At 36.7% G+C, this 17,685-nt stretch overlaps 1 non-coding gene across 1 annotated transcript; it reads left to right on the top strand.

Moving 5' to 3' along the window:
- The first annotated feature begins 8,143 nt into the window (after positions 1-8,143).
- LOC121974041 lies at positions 8,144-8,254 on the top strand. Its single transcript, XR_006109919.1, has one exon. It is a non-coding gene; the product is annotated as a small nucleolar RNA R71 (small nucleolar RNA).
- Positions 8,255-17,685: the final 9,431 nt, after the last annotated feature.

Raw genomic sequence — 17,685 nt, 5'->3', positions numbered from 1 at the left:
ACCGGAACCCTTCCAGGTGCCCCAACCAAGGCTATAAATATAGCTTTGGTCTAGAAGCTTAAAACAACTCAGAAATTGTAATTCCAACACTTGTGCGCTCTCAGTTGTAGTTTAGCTTCTTTCTTTTGTGCTTTATCATTGTACGAGGCTTCTCCGCCTGAAGGAGTTTCTTTAAGTACGATCATCTTCCTTGGATTAACAACCTCCCCGGTTGTAACCAAGTCAATCCCGGTGTGCCTCGCTTTTCTGATTTACTTTTTGCTTACTTTTAATTTACAAGTGTTAGTTTAAGAGTTCGAGAAAGGTTTTTGTTTTTTGTTTTACAAGGCTATTCATCACCCCTCTTCTAGCCAACCGCAACGGTCCAACAATAACAAACACATATACTTAATATTTATTTCTTTAATTTATCAAAGGGTGAGATTTAGTTTGTTAAATCAATAGGCCCAATAAGTTGGGAGGTGATATTATTTATATGGTGTGTTATTGATTATAGAATGAAATTGTGTCCTAGTAATCTAGGTTGATGATGTCCCCTTGAGGAGCTCATAAAGATTGTCATGTAAACCCTACAGGTGGACTTAGTCCGACATGACAATAAGGTTGAGTGGTACTACTTTTGGAGCTAGATATTAATTAAGTGAGTTGTCAGTAACTCATTTAATTAATGGGCATTCGATATCTTAAACACAGGGAGACTAACGCACTCATGATAAGAAGGAGCCCATATTGTAATATGGAATTGGTGCAGTAGTGCAATAATAACTCTTTAGTGGTATGAGTTATTATTGATAAACTTGAGTTGGGTGTTCAGGGCGAACACGGGATGCTCAAGCTCATCGGGAGACTCAAACCAATTCCTCCTCTCGCCCCCTGTTGTAGCCTCTTATTTATAAAGCCTTATATCCATTTAAAGCCAAGCTTAGCTTCTTACCCATCTTGTTGTGGTCAGCCAAGACAAGCTTGGAGCCCAAGCTAGGGTCAGTCAAGTCATAGATTGGAGCCAAGTTTATGGTCGGCCAAGCTTGGAGCCCAAACTAGGTGGTCGGCCACATTAAAATAAAAGGGTATTTTAAATTTTAAAATCTGTCCTTTTGTGGAAGCAATGGTTTTAAAAAAGAGTTTTTAAATTTTAAAACCTTTCCTTTTATAGCTTTTGACAAAGGATTAAGAGAGAGGTTTAATATCTTTCCTTATTTGTAGTTAAAAGGAAGATTTTAATTTATGATAAAACTTTCCTTTTTTGTAACCATCCACATGTTTTAAAAGAGAGATTTTAATTTATAAAATTTTCCTTTTATAACCAACAAGGGATTTAAAAGAAAAAATTTTTATTAAAATTTCTTAACGGAAACAAATAAGGAAATTTTAATTTTTGTGTTTAAAACTTTCCTTGTTTGGAGCACAAGTATAGGGCCGGCCATGACAAGCATTAAAGGAAGTTTTAATTTTTTTGTTTTAAAACTTTCCTTTCTAGTCATTGGCAAGGAATATAAGGAAGTTTTAATTATGTTTAAAACTTTCCTTTATTGCCAAGACCAAGGATTATAAAAGAGATGGAGGGGTGCCTCATGAGATAACACATCTTCTATTCCTCTCTTCCATTCCTTTGGTGGTCGACCCTCTTCCTTTTCTCTTCTCCTTTTGTTTTCTTCCTTGGAGGTCGGCGGCATCTAGTGTGGTGACCTCTTGGTGGCCGGTTGTTTGAAGGAGAAGAAGAAGATAAGGAAGCTCTCTTGTCTAGCATCCCTTGGAGGTTAGTTGGTGGCCAGATCTTGGAAGCAAAGGAATAATCTTGGGTGGATTTCATCTTGGAAGATCGTCGCCCACACGATGTCCAAGAGAAGGAGAGGAATACAGCAAAAGATCAAGAGGTCTATAAGCTACAAAAGGTATAACTAGTTATTAATTTCCATATCATAACTAGTTCATCTTTTGTATAGATCTTGAAAAACCAAACACAAGAGGTTATCGGTTTTAAGTTATCATTTTTTGTTATCGATTTTATTTTTTGATTTCATGTTTTGATAATGTGTTTCTAATGAGGTCTTTGTAGTTAAACCTAGTTTACTATAAGAAGTTAAATATCTGATTTCTTTGAAAGGCTTTGTCTAGGAAGTGGTGGATGATCCCATACCAAGAAGGTCTAGTGTCTTGCCATGTTTAACCTGGAAGCCGATCTTTGAAATAGATATTTGATAACTTCTGTAATATGGTTTAACTTAGGAAGATCACATCGATTAAACTTGGAGTAAAAATGTTAAGTATCGTTTCCAATCCAAGTTTAACTTCTGAAGGACAATTTGGATTAATAATGTTAAGCATCGTTTGCAATCCAAATTTAATTTCAGTAGAGCACATGGGTAGTTAGGATAGTTTTATGCTTGTACAAAATTTTTGTACAGGGGAACTAGAACGGTATTCCGAGTAGCAACCAACAACAACTAGCGAGAAGGTCGGTACGGGGTGCGACCGAGGGACGAAGACTGCAGATGAGTACGTTGGCGGACTAAAAGGAAGCACACAACGATTCCGAGGGACGAGAAGCCAGAGCGGAAGCCTGCTCGAGAAGGCCTAGAGTTGGGTTCGGGTGAACCCTATTCCGGATGGTAGAGATCACCCAAGCGAACGGAGCCGGAGCGGAAGACCCGGACTGAGGCGAACGGAGCCGAAGCAGAAGACCCAAGCTAAAAAAGTCCCATCCGAGGCGCCCGGAACTGTCCGACGCACCCGGAACTACCCGGGGCGGTCGAAACCATTCCAGGCACCCGGAAGTTGACTTTTGACCAGATCGCGTCAAGCGCGATCCGTTGCGTTGGGGATAAAGTTTTATCTCCCCAGGGCGCCTGGAACCCTTCGGGGCGCGCCCAGAACTGCCCGGGGCGGTCGGAACCATTCCAAGCGTCTGAAAGTTGACTTTTGACCAGATCACGTCAAGCATGATCCATTGCGTTGGGGATGAAGTTTTATCCCCCCAGGACGCCTGGAACCTTCGGGGTGCCCCAACCAAGGCTATAAATATAGCCTTATTCCAGAAGATTTCAATCAATACAAGCAATTCATTTTCCAACACTTGTACGCTTCAGTTTAGTTAGCTTCTTTCTTTTTTCGCTTCATCGTTGTAAGAGGTTTCTCAACCTGAAGGAGATACTAGTGTGACATCTTCCTTGGATTAACAACCTACCCAGTTGTAACCAAGTAAATCTCTGTGTGCCTCTTCTTTTCTTTTAGTTTTCTTTTATCATTTATGCAAGTGTTATTCTGTTGGAAAGTCGAGAAGGGTTTCGTTTTATTTTTGCAGGCTATTCAACCCCCCTTATAGTTGGCCGCCACAATCCAACAGTTGGGAACCATATAAGGAAGTCCTAGGTGAAGAAAGTCCAAGAGAGTCAGCTGGAGTTGAGGTCTTGATAATAAGTCAAGAAAGTCAACTAGGAGTTGAGGTCTTAGTAACTAAGTTTCGATAGATCAACTGGTAGTTGAACATCTAGCAAAGGTACGTAAATCACTTATAATACTACTACTTATACTTATTAATGTTTATCGTGCAAGGAGTTACTCGACAATTCTTGGCAACCAAATGGAGTTTTGGGCGACTAGCTAGGGACTCAACTAATGGAGTCAAGAGGTTCTAGGTGACCAAAGAGAGGAGTTGGGTGACCTAGGCATCTAGGGGACCGAAGATGGCTTCCAAGAAACTAGAGATAACATTATCCAGTGATCCAAAGGAGACAATCAAGATCGTTTTACCATAGTCCAAGAGCCTGGAGGGAGTCCAGCCAATCAGAGACCGCGGAAACATTATTATTATGAAGCTGCAAGTGCACGACCACATTGTTAGTAATAAAAAGATACTAAACCATAGGGACTATTGATTAAGCACTAGAGATTTTGTACGGTGGATTATCTAGACAATCATAGGTTAGGAAGATGATTTAATAAGGGGGAGAGAGAGAGAGAGAGAGAGAGAGAGATCATCTTGAGAGGGGATGAGCTTAGGGAGATGATTTCTAGGATTTCAATTTCATTATGATACTGATTAATGTCCCTAGTACATGTTCACTTCCTTACCTTCATGTCTATAAACATGTAGGAATTCTAACCTAATTACTAGTAAGCTACAATTTTTTCAACATCATTTAGTAAAGAAATAATTCTAGAAAATCTTATTAAAGGGATACCCTCTATCACTAAGGGCTCCCTGGTTGTACAATCTCTAAAGTTATCTCAGTTACTTCCTAATAAGGATTAAAGGTACCACCTGAGTGTTGACATCATTCTCATTAAATGTTACTAAGTAGAAGAGGTAATATAGAAAGTCCAGTTAAAGGGATACCTTCTGTCACTAAGGGTCCTTCGGTCATACAATCACTATACTATACAAGTCATTTCCTAACATTAAATTAGTGTAAACCTATTAACTCTTAGTTAGCCAATCCCTTGTGGAGGATTAGCTCCTAAATACTCTAGAAAGTCCAGTTAAAGAAATACTCTCTATCATTGGGCCCTCCAGTCATCTGATCCAAAGTATCTCCTCTACATGATAACTAATCCCTCACATGTACATGTTTACACCATTCACACATTTCATCAAATACTTACAAGGCACAACATACAAAGAACATGGCATAAATGTTTTATTGAACAACGAAATGACATATACATAGTTTATACATCAATAAAAATATCATAATTACTTCCTACTCCTAGAATCTAGAGGTCTACTCCATGGAGAAGGAATAACAAACTAAAGACATGAATAACATTCTTACAACCCAAATATAAGAAATGAGGAAAAGAAATGCTTAGCGATGCGTTGTCGATGTCTTCATAGTGTCTCTTTGCTCTGGAGGTGGACGAATCATTGATGCCTCGAACATGAAGGCTCTAGGGTTTTCCTTAGAGGGAAAAATCCTTCCCCAAGGAGAGGGGTGGAACCCAAAACCCAAAATAATTGAAAAGGGGGAGCGAATCCCCTTTTATAGGCAGGGGTCATGCCCCCTCATTTTCTCCGCCACATGACTGTGCTAGGGGGTATGACCGTGGCATGTGTGTTGTGGCCCAAGGCAAGCACGGTTGTGCCTACTAGCATGGCCTACCCATGGGTGTTGCTGGAGAAATAAGGCACGACTGTGCCTTTTGGCAAGCCCACCCGTGTCTTTATCTAGAATAAGAGGCACGGTCGTGCCTCAAGGCATGGTCGGACCATGTATTGCTCTAGAGGCCAGGCACGACCTGCCTGTGGTTCTTTCTAGAAGAGGTACATGGTCGTTCCAAGGGGAAAGGCCTAGGTTACAGATTTTCTCCGATGCCCAATTCACTCCATTTTGAGCTCCAATTTCTATCATGTCAATCAAAACAAGCAAGTCACAGATCTCCAAACAAAAAGAGTAAAAGTATGACAATATAATGAAATAGAGTGCAATAAACATAGATTATACTCATGAAATACAAGTAGATGTATGTCAAAGAATGCCTAGAACATATATAACCTACGCACATCATACCTCCAGACTTAAACTTTTGCTTGTCCTCAAGTAAAAACTACAATCTAAACTCCTGTAATTAAATAATGTTTCATAATCTCTAGTGAATCAGTCTAATCCTTTCAAATAATTTCACTGGTGAGCAAGATACAAAAGTTATTTGTGTACGACCTAAGGAATAATTTTCTGTGCTTAGTGCAATAGTGGCCTAAGTTTATCAAGTTTCAATCCCTAAGCCTAGTCAAGTTGTCATATCTCTATGTTCCTTATGCTCCCAGCGATAGGCACTTACCTACCACATACACGATTCATATCTCTAAAACTATACAAGATCTCAAAGGATTACTTGGAATCAAAAGAAACATAACGTTTATTTCCCCAATAACATAACTCGGTCTCAAAAAGGTAAATTATTAGTTTCTACTCATGACAACTCTTTTTATATCCCTTATTAAAATGATTTTGTATTATTTTAAATTTTTTTTGGGTGATTTAAAGGTATAGCACTAACATAAATGCAAATATATAAATACAAATACAGGAATTTTAATTTTTTTCAAGTGAGTTGCCCTAATCTAAGATCATCCAATAACCAAAATATAATTGAGAAGTCACCTTAGAAATACAAATACTAGCCCAGTTCTATGAATCATGACTATTTTTTAAGTTATTTACCATCTAAACTAGGCCAAGTGTAAAGAGATCCTAAAATAAGGTCAACACTAAAACTGCTAATGTAAAAATATTGCTTACTTCATACTATCATGGATAGAAAAAGATAGATCACTTATCACCATAAGTCAACAATAAACCACATGAAATCTAAAATAAGCATGCTAGCATTTTGATATTAATGAACAAATAATCATGATGTGATGAATGATACAACTAGAAATATTTTATTATTTAAAAAGAAATATGACGAAAATTAAACTAAACCCAACATATACACATCCAATAGACTTAAATCTTTCATTGCCCCAATAAAAACTAGAAATATAATATGGAGGTTTTGAAGTAAGAGAAGTTACCAAGTGATTAGCTCCAAGTGGATGAGACATTCAAGTGCTTGAAAATACTCTTCTATTTGATGTTCACATTCTTCCATAACTTTGAATCCTACTAAAAGAAATTATACAAGAACAATTAAGTAGAGGGATTTGGGTTATTATGAAGAAAGAAAAGAAACTAGAAAGAAACTAAAGCTTAAATGAAAATAAGAAGGAACTTGGGTTGTCTCCCAAGAAGCGTTTGTTTTAGGTTATTAGCTCGACCCTTATTTAGGCTTTTCAAAATCTTACTCTGGCCGAAGTGAGAAACTTCCAGACTTTTCTTCTAATCACCCGTTTTATTATGAAGAGAGAAGTTGTCATATGATCAATATATTGTAGCACTGCTCTCTCCATCTTCGTCTCCTTGCGAGTTCTTTTTGGGAGATCGAAGACGGCTCAGATTGAGCTTCCAATTATAGGCCTTATAAAAATTGCACACCCAAAGAAAAAGAACACCTCCTACATGCATGTTAAATAAGTAAGAACTAGATCCATATCAAGTTTAGTTGAGCACTTATCATAAATGGAATCATATCCAACAAAATCTAACCTAGGTACCTCTATGATATTTTCTAAAAGATCACAAGAAATACTTACCTCAAAGTGATTAAAGGAACATGAAAGTTCCAAACAAGTGGATGTGATTTCTTCTTGATCAAGTAAGGTCTCTAGCTCTAGCATTGGTGGTGATGCTTCAAAAGGTCATGATTCGTGGGGCTTTGTTTTTCCTACACAAGTACCTACACTTTAATCTTCAACAATTTCGATCATTGCAACTCAGGAAATCATGAGAAGTGATTCTAGGGGCATTGCTTGTATAGCGCAAGTCCCTACACTTTTCTCCACAATATCATCACTAGTAGAGAAGAGTACATTGATATCAATGTCATCCACAGGAAAGTTATTATCTTCATTGGTGGTTTTAAATTGATTATCCTCATCAAAATCATCATCTGAAAACTCTATCTCACCATTAACAAATATAATCCCCAGAGGGAAATCCAAAAATTTACAAGACACCACATCTCCATCACCATCATCATCACAGAATTTACCAATTTCTTGATCGTTCATGGTTTCCACCAACTTTTGTGAAAAAGAAATTTGTGGTGCATGAGTCCTTAGTGGAGGCATTGGGATGAAGCCATTTTCATTGATAACTTGAGGCAAATGAATCACACGCTGAGGAAACTATGCTTGTGGTGTATAAATCCCTATTAGAGTGGTGGGTGAGTGGAGTTTTCTTGAGGGTTGTAGTGGAGGTCCAATGCATTGTGAAGTCACTCTATCTGACTTAGCTTCTAACTATCTGAAGCTCTCATTTTGCTTGATTATAACTTCTACATGGTTTTCAAGACTCTTGGGGGCTTGCAACGGCTCTTGTTCATCATTCACATTTGCATTCATGGTTTGCACTTCTAAGATTGTTTGGGAAGGTTCCATCCAATTTTGATTTAACCACTGTTGGAGGTTATGTGTCACTTGATCAATTAACTCATATGCTTCGTTCAAACTTTTATTCATCAATGAACCTCCTGTAATAGAATCCAATAAAGTCTTGTTTAAGAACAAATCCCCACATAGAATAGGTGCAGCCATTTCTCCACCCTAAGATGAGGACACTACTTCAATAAACTTTTGAATCTCTCCCATGCTTTGAACAGTTATTCTTCATATATTTGAGCAAAGTTCATGATTTGGTTTTTCATTAATGTTGTCCTACTTGGTGGGAAAAAGTAATTTAGAAGTGTTACACCAATTGTTCCCAACTCGTTATGCTTTATAGAAGAAAGGAATTCAACCAAGTCTTTGCTCTACCCCTAAGGTTGAATGGAAATGCCAAGACTTGAATAGCATTTTCTAAGACTCCTTCACACTTCATTGTACAACAATATTCTTAAAATACCTCAAGGTGTAAGTATGGATTTTCAAAAAAAATCCTCCAAATTTGTAACCTTGAATCATGGAAATCAGTGTTGGGTTAAGTTGGAAGTTGATAGCATCAATCTATAGTCTTACAATAGGATCGAGTCCTATTGCAGATATTGGTATGAAAAATTTTCTTAAAGGCCTACTTGACATATTAGTGTTCATAGAAAAAACAAAAGTGCTTAATTAAAAAAAAATAAGAAAGAGAATGAAAAGATATGAAAAAGAAATTGTAAGATAGAAACAAAATAAGAGAATGTAAAATTTTAAAAAGAAAAAAATATCTAGAGTAATTCATTTGCTAATCAACTAATGTTAATCAAAAATAGTCCCCGGCAATGACACCAAAAACTTATTACAAAGCCGCAAGTGCATAACCACATTATCAGTAATAAAAAGATATCAGACCATAGGGACTGTTGATTAAGCACTGGAGATTTCATATGGTAAATTATCTAGACAATTGAAAGTTGGTTGAAAGCTCATGAACAAGAGAGAATGAGAGAGAGAGAGAGAGAGAGAGAAAGAGAGATGATCTTGAGAGGGGATGAGCTTAGGGAGATGATTTCTAAGATTTTGGTTCTATTATGATGCTTGGTTTTATTATGATGTTGATTAATGTCCCTAGTACATATTCACTTCCTTACCCTCCGTATCTATAATCATGTAGGGATTCTAATCTAATTATCAATAAACTACAATAATTTCAATATCATTTAGTAAAAAAGTAACTCTAGAAAATCTAGTTAAAGAGATATTCTGTCTCACTAAGGGCCCCCAGGTCATACAATCACTAGTGTTATCTCAGTTATTTTTTAATGAGGATTAAAATCTACACCAGAGTGTTTGCACCATTCTCATTCAATTACTAAGTAGAAGAGGTAACATAGAAAAAGTCTGGTTAAAGTGGATACCCTTTGTCACTAAGGGCCCCCCCCCCCCCCGATCATACAATCGCTATATTATGCAAGTCTAACATTAAATTAGTGTAAACCCATTAAGCTCTTAGTTAGCCAATCCCTTGAGGAGGATTAGCCCCCAATTCAAGTTGATATTCTGAAAAATCCGGTTAAAGGAATACCCTCTGTCACCAAGCCCCCGGTCATATGATCCAAAGTATCTCCTCTACATGGTGACTAATCCCTTAAATCTACATGTTTACACCATTCACACATTTCATCAAACACTTACAAGTCACAACACACATAAAATATGACATAAACACTTTATTGAACAAGGAAATATCATATACATAGTTCATACATCAATCAAAATATCATAATTACTCCCTACTCCTAAAATCCATAGGTCTACTTGATGGAGAAGGAATATAAAATCAAAGACATGAATAATAGTATTCTTACAACTTAAATATAAGAAGCGAGGAGAAGAAATACTTAGCGATGTATTATCAATGTCTTCAGAGTGTTTCCTTGCTCCGGAGGTGGACGGATCATTGACGATATGAGGATGGAGGCTTTAGTGTTTCCTCTAGAGGGAAAAAATCTTTCCCCAAGGAGAGGGGTGGAACCCCAAACCCAAGATAAGTGAAAAAGGGGAGCAAATCCCCTTTTATAGGCAAGGGTTGTGCCCCCTCATTTTCTCCGTCACACGGTCGTGGTGTATGTGTAGCGCAAGGCAGGCATGATCGTACCTCCGGGCAAGGATTGCCCGTGGGTGTTACTAGAGAAATAAGGCACTGTCAGGTCATATCTTTGTCTAGGATGAGAGGCATGGTCGTGCCTCAAGGCATGGTCGGGTCGTGTTTTAATCTGGAGACCAAGAACGGCCATGCCTTAAAGGCACGACCTACCCACATTTCTTTTTCGAAGGGACACACGATCATGCTAAGGGGCACAGCTTGGGTTACAAATTTTCTTCGACACCCAATTCACTTCATTTTATGCTCCAATTTACATTTTTTCAATCAAAACAATTAAGGAGCAAATCTCTTAACAAGAGGAGTAGAAGTATGACAATATAATGAAATAGGGTATAATAAACATAGATTGTACTCATGAAATATAAGTAGATATCTGTCAAAGAATGCCTTGAAACATATATAATCTACGCACATCAATTATCAATGGAATAAAGTTTCCAGCCATGACAGTGTGTTTTAGGCAACTGAAAGGGGCTTCCAATCAATCGGAATATGTGTCATGTCATCATCGATAGGATTCTATAAATAGAGGCTCAAGGTAGTGCTTTCAAAAAATCAATCAATCAATCAATTCTCTTGTCTCGATACTCTATTCATTGTCTTTTGCATCTGTGTGCCGACGTGTTGCTCATGCTTAAAGATCAATGACAACTTTGATCTTGTAATTCTTACCTTTCATGTTTCTGGTTTTTTGTGATTTAAATTCATGCTTAATTTTTATGTTCTTGTTAAGAGTTTTCTCCACCTCTAGAGACTTTTTGAGAAGGATAAATTTTAATAAGACTCAATTTTTTATTAACTTAGATCTTGCACATTGATCTTATTTAATCTTCTAATAAATCTTGCATGCTTAAAAACTTATTGAATCTTACAAGTTAGTTTGTTCAAGTGTTCTTTAAATTTCATTTCTAATTCAAATCAAAAGGGTGTACCTTTTCTAACGAATCATTAAAGGGATGTCCTATGTTGATTTATTATCGAAACGGTATCTCACCCATTGTAAAGTGACACAACTGTCCTCCATTATAAATTAGTAGACTATTCTCATTATTATATCTCTCTTATTTTTTTCCCTCCTAAATTGGCATGTCGTAGTAGCTATGAATCCATAGTTACTACACAATTGTAGCAACAATAATATCATAACTGCTATAACATATAAAAAAAATTAAGATTAAAATTGTTTGGAGCCTTCAAAAAAATTTAAATAATTTTTTTAGCTTGAAACCTGCCCATTACAAGTTTCACTTTTTAACAAGTTGTAGATATCTGAACGGGTTTCGATTTGATATATTGTGCATCTCGTGATTCAACCTGAGTTAAAAGCTATGACCACTCAAAATTTAAGATTTAATATTCATGTTGTAACAGCTATAATTTCGTAGCTGCTACAACTAAACTGTCATGCAATTGTAGCAGTTATAATTTTGTAGTTGTTACAACATGAATATCAAACCTAAAACTTTGAGAGGTCATAACTTTTAACTTAGGTTGAACTATAGGATGCATAATATATCAAAATTGAAGATTTATGAATAAGATTCGATTTGATATATTATGTGTCCTATGGTTCAACCTGAGTCAAAAGTTATGACCTCTTAAAATTTACTTACCATACACATTATAGCAACTACGAAACTATAGATACTACAATTATAAGTTCAACTTTAAGATGTCATAATTTTTTTATTTGGGTTGAATTATGAGATTCACAATATATCAAATTAAAGCTCATTTAGAGATCTTCAATTTTATATATTGTATGTCTTATGATTTAATCTAGGTCAAAAGTTATGACCTCTCAAAATTTATCTAGTATACATGTTTTGCAGCTACAAAACCGTAGTTGCTACAACTACAAGTTATAACTTTAAGAAGTCATAACACTTGATTCAGATTAAACCAAGGGACGCATAATATGTCAAATTAAAGATCTCTAAATGAGTTTTGATTTGATATATTATACGTCTTGTGGTTCAATACAAATCAAAAGTTATGATCTCTCAAAGTTTAGGGTTTAATAATCACATTTTGGTAACTATAAAATTGTAGCTACTACAACTACACGACAATACAATTGTAGCAAGTATTTAAACTATAACTGCTACAACTACATGACATCTCAATTGTAGCAGCTATGAAACTGTAGCTACTACAACGTGAATGTTAAACCTTAAACTTTGTGAGGTCAAAACTTTTGACTTAGGTTGAACCATCTAATGCTCAATAAATTAAATCAAAGCTCATTCAGATATTTACTTCTTATTGGGTGGATCTTGTAACAACCAGGTCTCATGCTCAAAAAACATTATTTAAATCCTTTTCGGAGGCTCCAAAAAATTTTAGTCTTAAAATTTTTTTCATGTTGTAGCAACTACGAAATCATAACTACAACAACTGTGTGATAACTCATTTATAGCAGCTACAGGTTAGTAGTTGCTACAACGCATTGATTTAAGTGAGGAAAAATAGAAGAGAAATAATAATGAGAATAAGATACTACTTTATAGTAAAGGACAGTTGTGTCATTTACAAGGATGAGTCGCCCTTTTCATAATAAATCAACATGGAGGCCCTTTGATGATTCATTAAAAAAAGGCACCCTTTTGATTTTTGCCTTTGATTTTTTATCAAAAGGGTGCCCCACCCCCTTTAAAATGATACAAATACCCTTTGACACATACACTCCCACTTATATTCCCATCTAAATCTATCGTGTTGTAGCAGCTATGAAACCATAGCTGCTATAACTATGCAACATCTTAGTTGTAGTAACTACGAAAGCATAGCTTCTACAATTATAAGTTCAACTTTAAGAGGTCATAACTTTTGATTCCGGTTTAACTATGGGGCAAATAATATATCAAATTGAAACTCATTTAGAGATCTTCGATTTGATATATTGTGCATTATGTGATTCAACCCTAATCAAAAAATTATGACCTCTCAAAGTTTACCCAACATATACATTGTAACAACTATGAAATCGTAGCTATTACAATTGTATAATAACTTAGTTGTAGCATCTACAAAACTATAGCTACTACAACTACAAGTTCAACTTTAAGAGGTCATAATTTTGATTTAGGTTGAATCGCGAAACCCACAATATATCAAATCGAAGATCTCTGAATGATATTTGATTTGATATATTGTATGTCTAGTTCAACCTAAGTCAAAAGTTATGACCTCTCAAAATTTACATAACATACACATTGTAGCAGCTACGAAACTATGGCTGCTAATATATTGTACGTCTCATGATTCAACCCAAGTCAAAAATTATGACCTCTCAAAGTTTTCCTATCATCATGTTGTAGCAGCTATGAAACCATAGCTGCTACAACTATGTGGCAACTCAGTTGTAACAGCTATAAAATCATAACTGCTGCATAATTGTTGCAGCTATGAAACTGTAGCTGTTACAACATGATCCGATTTAGGTGGAAATATATGCAGGAGTACACGTGTTAGAAGCATGCAGTATGTCAAAGGGTATTTATATCATTTTACAAGGGGTGGGGCATTCTTTTGATAAAAAATCAAAGTAGGGATACCCCTTTGACGATTTGATAAAAAAAGATGCTCTTTTGACTTTTGCCCAATTAGTTTTGGTTTTGGTTTTGGTTTTGGTTAATCAAGTTAGTTTTATTTTTCTGCTACTTACTTTGTGTTATGTTTAAAATTTGTATCTATTACTTCGTAAAATTATAAATACTATTTGCCCCTCCCCCTCTAGCATCAATTAGATCCTACACTCACGATTGAGACATATGTGGAGTAGGGACATAAGGGTTGCCAAACCACTTTAAAAGTTGGTATTCTTTCTTGTTTTGTTTTATTCTTTATTATTCCGTATTACTAACACTATGATAGAAAATAAAGATGAGAAAAAGTAATACGCTATTCACCTCACCTCCCCTCTAGCATTAATCATATCCTACACTGCAATCCCTCGGATGCCTCATATCATTTTTCTATAATCTCTATAGATCTCGAGCTAATGAATAATCACCAACCTTGGGCATGCCAAATCGTATTTATGTGTATCCATCGAGTCCTTGCACTTTACCATGCAAATGGCACTCAAGTGAAAGTTTCATGGTGTGGGTTGGTTTGGCCATATTTGGAGAAAATATAATTGAAGCCTATTTAATAACAAAATTTAGAGGACTTACAACTTAACATGTATAAACTAGCTTAATTTGCAACAATGCTAAAAGTTATACTAAGATTTCAAATTTCAAATTTGCCTTTATCCATATGTAAGTGCTTCAAATTCATAGCTATCTTTTCAAATGACATAGAGGAGCTTGAATCTTCAATTTATTAATTATTTACTGTCAGCATTACTTATTATTATTTCGTTGATATAATCTCTTTAATTTTTATCTCCTGCATATTCCTTTTATTAGTATAGTTTGGGTTGATTACAGCTAGGCCGTCGTGTCAAAGAGCCACTGCAAATTAGGAGAAAGGCTGCCCACCTATAAGATTTGTCAGGCCAATGGTCGGGATTCCTAGACTAACAACAAAAACAAATGACGAGTATAGTCCTACAAAACTAATGTCCATCTCTCATTAAGTTTGTCAAATATGGGAGATTATTACTAAAATTTATTGTATAAGTAGACTTCATTAAAATATGATCATTGAGTTAGTTAAGGATTGCACGTAGATTCTAATGTGTTAATTGTTCTAGTTTCTAAAAGCTTGGACAAAATTGAAGGTTCAAGTCAAGCAGTTTGATATTCTCTTTTACTGTAGCCCCTAGTCAAAGCAATTGAAGATGTTTAGAGCTAATCATTCACTGTTATGTTTGTCCTAATTCTCTAAAGTCATTGTAAACTTCAACCTCAAATTCTACTCCTTTGAAAAATTGAAAGAAGTGTCTTAATTCTCCAATATAAATGGCTTTTAGGAGTGTAACGCCCCGCCTCCTACTAACTAAGCTGTAAGGCCGGGGGTTACATTATACTGTTGCTAACTACTCTTAGTGTGCGGAAAACTGAGTTAATTAAAAATTTTGCTAACTAATACAATTTCCTCTGCTAATTGCTATTAGATCTGAAAATTCATGTTTAAACTACATCTTGAATGTTGTTCCTATGCTAACGGAGGTCATCTAGGCTTCACATATGATCAAGGGTTGAAATGAGGGGTCTCCAGCTGTTATCAGGTCTCCCAATCGATCATTGGATCGATTGGAGTGGTCTGATCGATCCACTGATCGATTCAGATTGCTACTGTGCACGGGGTAAATTCTGGATCTGTAACGACCCACCTTCTACTAACAAGGCTGTAAGGCTGATCGTCACGTTATGCTGTGCTAAACTATTCCCTGACCATTACTAAATCTAAATGCGGAAGCTGTACTAGTTAAAATTTTACTAACTACTGACATTTCTTGGTTCTATACATGCTAAGGGAGGTAAACTGACTACTCATAACATGTTTTACCTTCCCCATGGCCAAGGAACTGAACTTAGACACTTCCCCGCTGATACCAGACTTCCCAATCGATCCACGGATCGATTGGAATAGTCGGATCGATCCAGTGATCGATCCAGCCGGCTACTGTATGCGGGACATAGGTTGGATCGATCCAGTGATCGATCCAGCACGCTACCGTGCTCGGGCAATAATCTGGATCGATCGACTGATCGATCCAGGTTGGTCAATCGATCCAGTGATCGATCCCAGGGCCTTCTGTTCACGATAGAAATGGCTGGATCGATCGGCTGATCGATCCAGACGCCTGCTGTTCGCGATCCGAATTGCCCAGTCGATCAGTTGATCGATTGGAGACCCTCGAATCGATCCGAGTTTCTGATTTCGACAAAAGGTCTGATTTCAGCACTTGTTCGTGCCAAAATCACCTACAACAATTCTAAACCTCATACCAAACGTTCTAACAACATTTAAATGACATTCTAAGCATGGTTACTAACAATCTAGACAGGTCTTTCATAATTCATGCATTAAAACAACTAAAAATGCGGAATTCAAGATGATATAAATCTCAAGTGTTAGTTTGCTAGTTTCTCCAAGATCTCTACTCCAGGTTCCTTCCACACACATCTTCATCATGGCATTGACCTCCAGCCTCCGCTAGTCCATCTTTCCTTTACCTTTATCTGCAGTATAAGGAAAAGAAGTATCTATAAGCTTTCGCTTAGTAAGAAACCATCTACCTCACAAAAACATGCACACGATGCATTTATGCTTTTAAAAACATGCTATTAAACAGATGCTGAACTTGCTAAAACATGGTATACTGAAATCACTGAATATGAACGCTAAAGCATGGAATACAAAGCTAATCATAAACAATCATATGCATCAATAAAGGAAAAGCTGAACTGAACATGAACTGATTTAAACTGGAGCTGAATTCAAACTCAACTAACTTAACTAACCTTTGTGAGTTTTGAAAAGCTAATAACGTACTAGATCAAAATACATAATCATACTGCTAATGGGCCCGGCAACTGTACATGCTATGTGCGCATCCTTAACTAGACCCGGGGTTGCAAGTCCCGAATTTAGTAAGGTTTACTAGGTTATCTAAACCTAGGGACCGACTATGGGAGCCCGGCCCAATGGATATCTAATCCTGTACAGTGCCACTGAAAGGTAAAATACTGAACACTAGCTAATAAATATTGATCTTGATCTTACTAGGTTGTCTAAACCCAGAACTAGGTTATCTAAACCTAGAGGCGACTGTGGGACCCCACCCATTGGACATCTAGTCCGGTAAAAGCTGAAGCAAGACTACTAAATAATCGGTAAAAATGCTTCTATTGCATTTATCCAAGCTACTAAAATGCCTAAGTTGCATTTTACTGCGATAAACAATTTAATCGAACACTTGGTGTGCGCTAATTCACATCCCTTGTGTCGAAAGTCTATGTACTGCTAAACTAAAACATAAAATCCACACGGAAGCTACTTATACTACAGGTGAGGGGTTTCTTACCTCGTACACTAGTTTCCTTACGGTTCTAGTCGCTAGGTTTCCGGTGAAGACAATCCTTTCGATAGTCTTCTTGCGCCAACACGTTCCTCTCGCGGGGGGGAACGTCCTTGTGTCGGAGTTGCTGCCGGAAGATGTCCCTGGGCCCTAGGCTTGGTGCGCCAAGAGAGAAAGAGGAAGGGAGGTGGGCGGCGGTGGTGAGGGTTTGAGGGAGAGGAAAAGTTACGTTCAAATAACTCTTCACCTATTAATTCCCTATTTATATTAAGTGGTTAATTCCGCCCAACTATAATATAAATTTAATTGTTTCCGTTTCCTTTCAGCACGGCCCTGCTGGGTTCAACTGGTTACTAGAATTATCCGTAAACCATAGGTCTCGGGTTCAATTCCCGCTTTGGCCGTTTTCGTTTTCTATTTGTTTTTGCTACTTCCGCTACTCTAAAAATTCAGTAAAAATATCCTAAAATTCCAGAAAAATCATAGAATATTTCTAAAGAAATTCTAAGAATTTTCAAGCATTACAGGATCGATCGGCTGATCGATCCAAACTTGCCAATCGATCCAATGATCGATTCC

Source organism: Zingiber officinale, chromosome 4A (genome assembly GCF_018446385.1).
Source record: "Zingiber officinale cultivar Zhangliang chromosome 4A, Zo_v1.1, whole genome shotgun sequence".
Classification (NCBI taxonomy): domain Eukaryota; kingdom Viridiplantae; phylum Streptophyta; class Magnoliopsida; order Zingiberales; family Zingiberaceae; genus Zingiber; species Zingiber officinale.
Note: the sequence above shows the minus strand (reverse complement) of the source record. Positions and strands in the feature narration are given on the sequence as shown.